Genomic DNA, 10,952 nt, shown 5'->3' with positions numbered 1-10,952 from the left:
ACTGGTCGTGACGAAGGATTGGAATCTCGATTTGGACGCGATCGCTGCCTGAGGAGACCAGAGTCTTGGCACCCACAGCGTTTTTCCTTTCTTTCTGATCGGACCATCCAGGTGGCGCCGGTCCTCGACTGGGATCTCTTCTGTTGATTCGCCGTGCAGTGACCATTTGGTCGATTTGAGAACTTGGCAGTTGGAACCTGGACACCATTTGATTGGTAAGAGCCGTTCTCCGGCACTTGCTGTTGGTTTGACGCCTTTGATTGGTAAGGTAGTTTAGTAACACTTACTGCGGCTTTGTTTGTATGATTGGCCAATATTGAATCTCGTTTGATAAATATATAAATATATATATATATATATATATATATATATATATATATATATATATATGTGTGTTGCAATACATATAGGTAGGTAATGAGGAGATTTTTCTCTATTTTTATTTGTTTGAGCGGCGCAACGTACGAAGAGTACCTTAAGCGCTACTTTTGATTATAATACTGCATATTTTGCACTATTTTTGGCATGCCTGTTTCCAGCACACTTCGTAGGATGTGTTGCTTTTGTAGTGGTACCAATTTGAGACTCGACGAAGCACAACCAGCCCCCCCCGGAGGGGACGCCTAATAGGGACATGTATATTAAGTATGGTATTTCTTCTATAATGTACAGCACATTATGGAATAAATACACTCGTAAGGATCCTGAGTTGCGTTGGCCTATGGGTCGTTTGATTTGCGAAAGATTCAGTATGTGGAGCAACGGATGTTTAAGCAAAAGGCTAGGCAAGATATATTTGACTGTGTACGAATGTGGGAGAAAGAAGTGCGTGAACGAATGAAGCGTGAGCAAGCCTTGACTGAAAAAGAACAGCGAAAGAGTATCCACGCGAAAGCATTGGAAAAGAAAAATAGGGAAATTAAAGAAATTAAAGAGAGAGAAGATAGTGAGGGTCATTTACAGGTAAATGGCCAATACACTGTTCCTAGACCTCTTTAACCTATTCTTAATAAACCCCAAGATGACTCTCTTATTAGATCGTTGTCCACCTCCGTATACTCTTCCTTCTGCTCCTTATGAGTCAGATGAGGACTCTTCTACAGACCAGGACAAAGCTAGAGAAACTCGCTCAATGTTATCTGCTGAACGTGCGTCTCAGATTAGATCTGCTGCGCGTAAAGCAGTTCGTAGTACTACTACTGCTTCTGAACTTCTAGATAGTATAAAAAGTTGGCAGGAAAGGGAGCAGATATATTTTACTGAGGTATTTGCTGCAGAGGTTATTGAACAATTTAGGAAACATTCGGTAGAAATGGAGCCCGATGTTGTAGCAGCTGATTGTAAACAATTACGTGACGGTCTTTTTGTCTTCTCCCAGGGGGCTGACACAATCAGACGCTTTGTTAAACTGCGTGTTGAAGCAGCCTGTTTGCGAGAGGAGAAAAAGGCAGCAGACGCAGCTGCACCAACATCACAGATCAGCATAGCACGAACTTCTACTCTTGAAACAGATAATAATGTTGTAATTAATGTGAAACCCATGCGGGAAGCCGCATATTTATATGTTCCTCCTAAAGGAATGGGTACAAATGATGATAAGACTTCTACAGATGCTAAAGGTTATTTTATTTATAATTGGGTTTACACTCTTTGGAATAGAGCAGATGTTATGGCCCTTAAAAATGCAATGCCTGATCCGCGAAAGAATCCAGCAGCTTTTTATGAGGAAGTTGAGGGTGCAATTAGTTCTTGTACTATGACTTTGCCTGATATTGATTTGTTTTTTGGATTAATATTACCGCCCGATATGTGGAAAACTGTGCGTAAAGTTGATGACTGTGCAACATTTGGAGCATTATGGAAAGATTTAAAGCAGTTAGATGAAGATAGAGAACCTGCACAGAAACCGTGTCAGTTAATTTTAGACCTTCCGGCAGCTATATTAGTTAAGTTAAAGACGATTATTCCCCCTAAAAAGATAGATTGGACTGTATTAGCGTCGTGTAAGCAAAAGGCAGATGAATCGGTTTCAGATTTCTTTTCACGCTTTGAAGAGGCATTCCACGATTTTAGTGGCCAGTCATTAACAGATGACACGGGTAGGCATCTGTTTGTCGATAAATATGTTGCAAACCTTTTTCCAGGAATAGCTAGTCGCCTAAAGGCCAGTGAGAGTTCGTGGACTACCTCTTCTCCGGTTTCTCTCCTAACCATGGCTCAGTATTATGAGCGACAAGAATTAGAATCTAAGAATAATGAGGATAAAAAATCTAAAGAGTTGAAAACAAAGGTTATGTTAGCTCAAGCATATGGACCGCCTTCTAGAGGTAATGATAGAGGTGGATGTGGATCTTATGGTTCGTCTTTTCCTTATACTCGTTCGAATTTATCTGTTGACCAGTGTGCGTACTGCAAGAAATTTGGACATTGGCTTTCTGATTGTCCAGTACTGCGTGCTCAGCAGTGTCCACGTGGTCGGGGCAAATGAGAAATCGCTCAGGATATTCAGGGCCTAGAGGAAGCACGAATGATCGCGCTAGGTTTGATGCTAATACACGTGGACAGGATGGGTTTAACACTTTTGATAGAAGGAACCAATATCAAATGTCCGACTATGTTGCCGACTGATTTACAAGATTCTGCTTATGCATAGGATTGTCTAGGATGGGGTAAGCAATCAGTTGAAGTTCCAGTAGATCAGAGGGGTCCCTATGTTACAGCACGTTTTGGGTTCAGCTGATCAGTTTCTGGTTGATACAGGAGCTACTCGTAGCGCCTTGTCTAATCCACGGAAGAGGTCAGGAAGGCTCTGGATGCAGGAGGCCAAGCGGTGCTGGTCCTTCTCGATTTATCCGCAGCCTTCGATACGGTCCACCACAATGTGTTGGTGGACCGTTTAGAGGACTGTGGGATTCAGGGGAGGGCGCTGAGCATCCTGAAAGCATTTTTGAGGAACAGGGTTCAGGTGGTGGCAATGGGAGACTTCGAGTCTAAATCTTTCATACTCCCTGGGGGGGTCCCTTAGGGATCCTCTCTAAGCCCCACATTATTCAACCTTTATGTTTCGTTTCCTCTCTTGCCCCGGTGATCCGAGCCTATGGGTTCGAGTTAACATCGTACGCAGATGATACGCAGATTGTGGTATCATTGCTTCCCGGAAAAAATCTAGGCGTTGCCACCAGGTTTCAGGATTGCATGAAAGCAGTTTTTCGTCCTAGATCAGAGGTCCGGAACTCCGGGAGCTACCACTTAAGCGCCAGGACACCGGTTGGTATTGGAGCGCTCTACAAATGGTATAAATAAATAAACAACTGGTTCCAAGGGCTCCCCTGTCTGGCTTAACCATTAAATCGATTGGTTTCGATGGAACACCTTCCCTTAGCCCATTGTCACCACACTTGCATTTCATGTTGATAAGTTTACTGCACCATGTCCGTTTTTGCTTTCTCCAAACACACCAGACAATATTGTGGGTCTTGATATGCTTAAATATTTCAGGGCTATGATACGTTGTTCTCCGGAAGGAGTACGGGTTATTTTGAATGACAACTACCCTGTGATTGAGAGATCTTGTATTGTTAAAGAAGACATTGCACTAGCCTCACTCCCTAGTACTTTGTGGGATACTTCAGACACCGATGTAGGGCAAATGGTTATTCCGCCAGTGCATATTAGTGTCAAGGAGGGTGCTTCTTTGCCAAGACTGCCTCAGTATAACATTTCTAAAGAAGGAGAAGAAGCACTTACACGGATTGTTCACGATTTGATTAAAGTGGGGGTTGTGGAAGAAGTTCCTTACAATGTTTGCAATAGTCCGATTCTTCCCATTTTGAAAAAAGATACTGACACCAGGATTTATAGATTCATCATTGATTTAAGAGCAGTCAACAAGATTGTAGTACCTCAGTACCCTGTGGTTTCTGGTTTCTGACACGACATTACTTACCCTGGTCCCTCTGACAGCAACTACATTTTCTGTAATCGATTTGAAGAATGCTTTCTTCTCGATTCCTATTCATCCTGATAGCCGATATTTGTTCGGTTTCACTTTGAATAACCGATCGTATAGATTTTGTAGAGTTCCTCAAGGCTATACTGAGAGTCCTAGTATTTACAGTCAAGCATGGAAGAGACAGCTTGATTCCTTTACTTTGCCTGAAGGAGTGGCTCTCATACAATATGTCGATGACATCCTGTTGGCAGCTGATACGCCTGAGCAGTGTGAAAAATGTACCTTGTCCTTGCTTTCTTTTCTTGCTACACACCACCATAAAGTATCACGGAAGAAATTGCAATATTGTAGACCGAAGGTGACCTATTTAGGACACCTTCTGTCTAAGGAGGGCCGTGCACTGACACTAGGTCATATTCAAGCAAGTTTAGATACCCCAGTACCTTCCACACAGAAAGATGTCCGTGCTTCATTGGTTTGACTTCGTTTTGTAGGCAATGGATATTGGGCTTTTCACACATTGTTAAACCCCTGCTAGCACTTTTGACTAAGAACACTCCGATTCCCCTTCCATGGACAGATGAATGTCAAAATGCTTTTCGTCAGTTAAGATAAGCTCTTTGCTCTGCACCAGTGTTAGGCACACCAGATTACATGAAGGTCTTTACACTCTATGTACACGAGCAAGATGGATGTGCATTGTCAGTTTTAGTACAGACACACGGTGACAAGCAGCGTCCCTGTGCATATTTTTCTGCAGTTCTTGATCCTGTTGCTCGTACGTTGCCTGGATGTTTCCGTTCAGTTGCAGCAACAGCTGTGTCCATACGTCAGAGTGAAGGGATAGTTTTGTCACACAAACTGTTGGTGCTAGTACCCCATGCAGTAGATGCCCTTTTGAATCAGACTAAGACACAGCACTTAACTAGTGCTCGTTTGACAGGATACGAATTGACACTTAGCACCTCATATTACCTTGAAGAGGTGCGCGACACTGAACCCAGCCACTTTGTTGCCATATCCTGCAACTCAGTCCCAGTCAAAGGAACCTCGCGATTGTATATTCTTACTGAGGAACAGACAAAGGGTCGCATCGATTTGCAAGATACGCCCCTTCCAGATGTAGATGGGGAACTGTGGGTTGATGGGTCCTGTCTGAAGTTACCAGATGGCACGACTTCAGCTGCTTATGCAATCACCACGCTTGAGTCAGTAGTGGAAACAGCTCGCATACCTCAGAAGTCGGCTCAAGCAGCTGAACTAATAGCTTTGACACGAGCGTGAACTTAGCACTGACTTGTGTGTGAACATTTACACGGATAGCCGCTATGCTTTTGGAGTGGTTCATGATTTTGGCCTACTCTGGAAGGAAAGAGGCTTTCTGACATCCCACGGGTTGCAGATAATGCACGGAGAATTAGTACATAATCTCGACTGCACTTACATTCCCAAAGAAAGTTGCTATTATGAAGTGTAGCGCACACAAGAAAATCATTGACAAAATAGGACAAGGCAATGCCTTTGCAGATCGCGTAGCTCGTGAAACTGTGATGCAGCGAAACACTACTTCCATGTATGTGGTGAAGTCTCAAGCTGAGCGTTGGCATGATGCTAGAGAGGAAGTATTGGATATACAGAGATCTGCCTCTGTGGAAGAGCTTGAGCAATGGTCTAAAGAAGGAGGGTCGTTGGTGTAACAAAGAAATTAATAAATGGAAATTTACAACCTATGGTTCAAATGGCACATGGGTTGGCACATGTTGGAGCTCTAGCAATAACTAAATTGCTTAAACAGGTTTGGGAGCATCCTGAAATTGCCAGCACAGCTAAAAGATTGATACAGTCCTGTTTGATCTGTTGGCAGTATAATCCTGGAAAAGGGACACGGACTCCTACAGGAGGGTTTGCTACACCAACTGCACCTTTTGAAGTCCTGCAGATGGATTACATCCAACTTGAAAGTTGCAATCATCTAAAATATGTTCTAGTGGTGGTATGTGCCTTCAGTAAATGGATAGAGGCATACCCTACAAAGGATAATACTACTCTCACCACAGCAAAGGTGATTCTAAAGAAGTTTTTTCCTAGGTATGGCGTTTGAAAGTTTTTGTGGACCTCATTTTATTGGGCAAGTTGTTGAGCATGTCCTGAAAGGGTTAGGGATCAAACAGAAATTCCATACAGTCTTCCACCCGCAATCAGCAGGATTGGAGGAAAGGTATAACGCTACTTTAAAATTGAAGCTGGCAGAAATACTGGCTTCCACGTCCCTAAAGTGGCCAGATGCACTACCTTTGGCATTATTATCCATAAGATCGGTGCCACACTCACGATCAGGTCTTACCCCTTATGAGGTGGTATTTGAGAGACCGATGAACATTTGGGGAGTTCCTAAGCCACACCCCATACATGATGTACCTTGTGTTCTGTTGAATGATTATTTGGCACAGTTAACCGACAGTTTGATCTCTCTTCATCAACAGGTTCGAGAAGCTCTTCCTGACAGATCTACAGGTGAGGCCCATGAACTCCGTCCCGGCGACTATGTGATGGTCAAGGTCTCCGACAGATCGAACAGCTTGGAACCGAGGTGGCGCGGTCCGGAGCAGGTGCTTTTGGCTACAAGGACAGCAGTTCGAGTGACGAACAAAAAGAACTGGGTCCACAGCACGCATTGCAAGCGTGTCTCGCCTGCCTTGGTGGAACCTGCTGCGCTGACCGACCATCGAGAGATTCTGGAGACGGAGAAAGGTCAAGCTATCTCACCTGACGAATCTGCGGAAGTCTCCCGGACCACACGATTCCTGGAGCATCGCGATACCGCTTGAGACCGAGGAAAGAATCTGCAGTGTTGAACGAGACTGGTTGAGCTACCGCCCTGGGCTTGTAAAACGGAGAGCCAATGTGGCAAGGGGGCGGGATCAGCCCTGCATTAGTGTAGTGACACCCGTCTTGGCCCTTGGTGAAGAAATCAACGGCTGCCCAGGGAGAAGAGCTCCAACGATTGTTTTCAACTAATTTCAGAAAGATAAATTATCGCTGTTGCTGAAATGAATAACAAAAGAATCATTTGTGCTGTAGGGTTTGTTGTTGCTCTGGTGGTTATGGCGATAGTCACCTGGTTTGTTGAGAAAGTGGCTCCTGCTCGACAGCTTCTTGTTGCCACTACTCCAGCTTCAGTGGAACATAACTAATTTACACCTTCCTACCATGAGCAGAAACATCGACAATCCTACCTGAATAACATTCATCCAGATGTTGCATCATACACACAATGCCACGAATACTACCAACTGTTGGATGTGTGGGATGATACCTGCACACCAAAAGAAAGGAGGAACACCTTTTATTCCTCTACCGTTTTCCCATAATGGTTCTTGTCAAGCTTGTTATGCTCTTATGTTTGCTTTCGGAAAGCCCTCAGTAGGTGGAATTATCTTCCGGTTTGAATAAAGTATGCTATCAAGATAAAGATGGTTATCCTCAAGCCAAAGGGAATGGGAAGAATACCAACCGGACAATATTTCGACACCATATGTCTTCACGAATATGAGGACTATTTGTAATTTCTGTGACCAGAGCTAAAGCAGAAATGTGTATAAGTAGTGTTGGGAGCATCCCAGTAGGACGGAGTGAATGTATTTTGACATTGATTATTGAAGGAGCTAACAACAGTAGTTTTACGTCTTCACACAATTCCCATTTTGTGTGTGGTAATATAGGATACTATCAATTGCCTGTTGGGTGGTCCGGGGTATGTTACATATCATTTTTGTTACCCCCTGTGTTTTTAGCACCCGCATCATATCACCTTGACCTCAAGTTGTATAATGATATTTCTAAGAATAGATACAAACGAACAATAAGTACAGATGAAGTCGACCAGACAAATATCACTTTACAACAATAGGTCGCTTTCAATTTGGGTTTGTTCTTTGTGGGTGCTGCATTGAATAGCAGAAAGATCAGACGATTGACTCGTGTTGTGGAAGCTGTCATCAATCAGACAGCCATGGCACTTGGAACATTACAGAAGAACTGCAAATTGCAAGAATTGTAGCACTCCAGAATAGGATGGTGCTTGACGTGGTTTTGGCTGATCGAGGTGGTGCATGTCGCATCATCGGTAGCAGTTGCTGTGTTTTCATACCTGATCACTCACTTTCAGTTTATGATGCAATCTCTAAACTGCATAAGATTGCTGCAGAAATTCACCCAGAGACTGGTACATGGACATTTTCGAACTGGATATGGACACTCTTTGTTACTTGGGGCTGGAAACTACTGACTATTCTATGTGTACTACTGGTGATACTATTTATAGGCTGTACTTGTATACAATGTGGCCCTATGCTTTGCTCCATGTGCATCACTGCTTGTACACCTGCCAAAAGAAATATTGCAGATATAAAAGCACAGCAAATGTTAAATAAAGAAATAGCTGAGATGATGAGCATCAATGTACAGGATGCATATCTAGATTACCCCAGATAAACAAATGTCTTCAGCTAATGCTGAAAGGGTCGTCTGTTGTAATTTAGCAGCGATTAGGTTAAGCATTAGCAGAAGATATCTTGTATTTAGAGACTATCTTGTCTGTTGTGTGGAATCCATTTTGTATTTCTGGCAGCCATTTTGTTTGCCATGTGCTCTGTCTTACCTTCCTGTCAACTGCTCTAGAAATCTGCCTAGAGACGAGATATATTTAGCCTCTTCTGCTTTGCACATGCTCAGTTGAGCTTACAGCTGTCCCCAACTTGTAACTGTCAGGATGTGTCCACCAGAATTAGCTGTCAGCCCCTCCCGCTTGTTGCCAGCACATTCTCTGTATGACCTTATATGTATTTGAAACCAGCATTCTGTACTTGTACCGCCTTCATTTGAGCCCCTGTGTCAGTATAAAAGGACCAAGCTCCTTCCAGTCAGTGTGCTACCTCATACACTACCGAAGGGTGTTGTGTGAATGTAGTTCCACCTCATGAGGTTTAATAAACTCTGTCTTTTCTATTCCAGCTTCTGTGCAGAGAAGGGAGAATCCCTAGCACTGGTAGGCCTTGCTGAGGCTCACCACCACACTGCCATCAAAGTGCAGATGAAAAAAAGTTCAAAATGTGTCTTACCCGTTGGTTGCAGATCAGAGGCCTCACCTCAGCCAGGCAACAGCTCAGGGGTGTGGCACCGCTCTGAAAGAAGGATGTTTACACATGTCAGACCAGTATAACAATATTCAGTCAGACACAAGTCCAAACATGCATACACCTTCCAGAATAATGTTAACAGTATCCGCAAAAACACCAAGGTGTTCCACCCTCCTCTTTCTTATTATCCTCGCACATCACCAACGTGCACTGGTAGTCAATGTAGCTCAGGATGTTACAACCACACACTTTAAACGCTGTCCACCGTTAGAAAGTTGACTTACTGGCACCTTGGTGTCCTGGCTGATACTGTTAACATTTTTCTCCAATGTGCATGCATGTTTGGAGTTGTATGTGACTGAATAGGGTTATACTGGTCTGACACGTGTTAACATCCTTCTTTCAGAGTGGTGCCTCTCTCCTGAGCTGTTGCCAGGCTGAGGTGAGGCTTCTTATCCGTAACAAACGGGTTTGACACATTTTGAACCTTTTTTCATCTGCACTTTGAAGGCAGGCTATAGATGAGGACATATGACTCACACTACTTTGTTCTCTCACTACTCTGTTGACCGATATGTATTGAGACCAATGCATTTGATTTCTCGTCGTTTTTATTTTTACATGTAAAACCTGTAGAGGTCACCAAAAGTGGGATTACTGGTTTTGTATCTACTCTTATTACCTTTCACTTGTATTACCTTCCACTTTTCACATAGTCCAAAGCAGTAGCACATTGTTTGACGGTCCTAAAGAAGGCCGTGACACCTCTATGGGTCGATTGGGCCAAAACATGTAGACCTGGTTCATCTGTCACATGCAGTAACTATATTTTCCAAACTGCAGGTGCACGGTTATTAATCCTGACACTGTGAATGAGCCAATAAAGTTTTTTTTGCTCCTAGTTGTTAAGTTTTAGCATCACTTACCTCACATTTTGAGCTTCTTTTTTCTGCAAAGCGCCCGCTACCCAACCAGTTTAAAGCTTCACATCTCAAGGATTTAGTATACCCTTCGTAGGGAAGGAATCTATAAACATCCCTGAGCTCCTCCCTCACAGTGACGGGGTTGTAGCCCTTGGCGGAGCTAGGGGTCTCCGCCAAGAGGAGAAACCCAGATGATGAAGCATGGCACCTTGGTGGGTGATGGGATTTGGTCCCAATTAAAGGACTCCCCCCACTAGCTACAGGATATCTCTGCTGTTGTCTCTTCTGGTGCTATTCTAGCACTCTAGACGCGAGGATTCTTTGTGCTTTGCATTAATGATTGGGGAATCTTTCCTTGCTGGTCTTTTAACTTCCCTTGGACCCCCTCTCCCATTCCATGTTTCTGAATTACTATTTAGCCTGCTTTAGGATGAACTATCAAACAGGCTAGTGTAGTGTCACGTGCTGTGTTTTTCTTGTTCAGTCTAAGGAGCACTTACGATACTGTAGCTCAATTTTTCATAACCGCCTAGCATATATGTTTGATAATAGGAAATGATCTGATCAATTTCTTTGGGGTCTCTTTAAAGTTATACAGAAAGTCCACATAAATGAGTAAATGAATTGTGCATTTATAACTTGCTACTGCTTCCCAAAACACATGTTCAATGTTCTAGACCAAGGCTTGTGAACAGCGATACAGAAGCTAATAGAACTTAAAATTTTATTTTCAGAAGTTTAAGAAAGGGTGCTTCTGTACCGGCTAGGTAGAGGTCCTGGGGCAGAGTTCCATTGCTTAGTGACCAGGTAAGCAAAAAAGCACCCTGTCTAACTTGTTTGAAGCATGGAGTCAACAGTAGCCCGCCACTAGAGGAACCTGGGTGGCTCGCAGGGAGATATGCGTAGATCAGATTTTAGAAATATTTAGGGACCTGCTTT

Source organism: Lissotriton helveticus, chromosome 10, assembly GCF_964261635.1.
Source record: "Lissotriton helveticus chromosome 10, aLisHel1.1, whole genome shotgun sequence".
In the NCBI taxonomy this organism is placed as follows: domain Eukaryota; kingdom Metazoa; phylum Chordata; class Amphibia; order Caudata; family Salamandridae; genus Lissotriton; species Lissotriton helveticus.
The sequence above is the reverse complement of the archived record's forward strand: the minus strand, read 5'-3'. Positions refer to the sequence as shown.